Below are 1,620 nucleotides of genomic sequence, written 5' to 3' on the forward strand. Positions count from 1 at the left end.
GAAAGCATGTCGCACACAGAAATGATAGTTAGCCTTTAACCTTAGCAACCACTTTTTACTTTCCCTTTTTTATCCCCCCTTTACATCTTTCTTTCCTCTCCCTGTCGGCCTTGGAGATCCCTTTGATTTGGCCCCGCTAATGGGGGGTCTGCTCTTCCTGTTCGGTTTTGCCAGTCAGGGAGGGTCCACCATTTTGCCACCCAGTCGCACTATCACTTGCACACGCACTCATTTCAATTACAGCTTCAAAGGCTACAGCCGTGCACATACGAACACACACATACGCAACGTGTGATTCCTGTTCACCCTGCTGGTAATCTGCATAAGGCTCAGTGTTTTTATGACTGCAAGACGATGTTTTGGTTCTTACCTCCCCTGTCATAATTGTAAATTCTCCAGTCTATGAATAAACCTTGTTGCCTCAGAAAGGTGCCCCACTGAGGTTGACTCGAAAACAGAAATACAGTTTATCAGCACAACACCCTGAGGCCCAGAATTTCCACGTTGCTAAATTTGTCCGAAATCCTCCCAATATGACTGAAAAAATAAATGAAGTGTCAGACGAGTAGAAATGTGGAAGGAACCTAAATTGGAACGAGATGGGGCACTGAAGTGACCTGGCTTAAAGGCCATAAATGGGAATTTCTGCTGAGGTTTTTTTTTTCTTTTTTTCTTCCCCTTTTGAATCTCCATCTACACTGATGAGTTGAACCTTTATGTTCCACACCACGATGATAGGTTAAGCTATAGTAACACGCTCCCGGGCAGGGGTGGTATGGCATATTCTCATCAGTCACGTTCACCATGGCTACGGTGAGGCTGGGCCTATTTTAGAGACCGTGGTTTGCGGCCATCTCAACAAGGAAATATCTACCCTGTGGTATAGGGAGCTTCTTTAAGACACTTGGAACTCCATGTTTGAAACTATTCTGGACCCAGAGTCCTTCCTGTGGGTTACATTTACTCACGTTCACTCCGGAGTTTTGTAACGTTGCGATAGTTCGGTTGTGTAAAGCACCTTGAGCCAATCAGGAAAGAGAGTTTCAAAGAGGCTCTAAACTACATATTGTATTTTGGATTGAATAATGACATTTGGTTTGAACATATATGAAACATTTTCTCTTATTTTAGAACACCTGGATCCTGAAGTTCATGAGTCATGGTTTGAGTGTTTGATATTGATGAGAAGGTCCAGGTTCAAATACCAGCCGGGGCCCCTTTGTGTGGAACTTGCATGTTCTTCCTGTGTGTGCATGGGACTCTTCTGGGTACTACGTCTTAAAACCTTCATGCGAGGTCAATTGGTGACCCTAATTGCCCCAAGGTATGGATGGATGGACGGCCGTCAGAGCTCATTCAATGGTCCTTTAAAATTGCCATTTATATTTACATAAAAAAACAACAACCTAACTTATCACAAGAAGCCAGTTCAAAAGGAAAGTTTTACATTGCAGCTTTATATTTATAAACATTTTTTGTAGCACCTCTTAAGTCAGCACTTCTATATGAAGGGAAGAGAGCTGGAGAGAAAGGCAGCCCAAAGAGGAGGGAGGCAGTGAGGGAGGCAGGGAGGGATATATGGAGAAGGAGGGAAGAAGGGAGGATTGAATGAGGAGAGCA

The sequence above is a fragment of the Blennius ocellaris genome (genome assembly GCF_963422515.1).
Source record: "Blennius ocellaris genome assembly, chromosome: 13".
Taxonomy (NCBI): Eukaryota; Metazoa; Chordata; class Actinopteri; order Blenniiformes; family Blenniidae; genus Blennius; species Blennius ocellaris.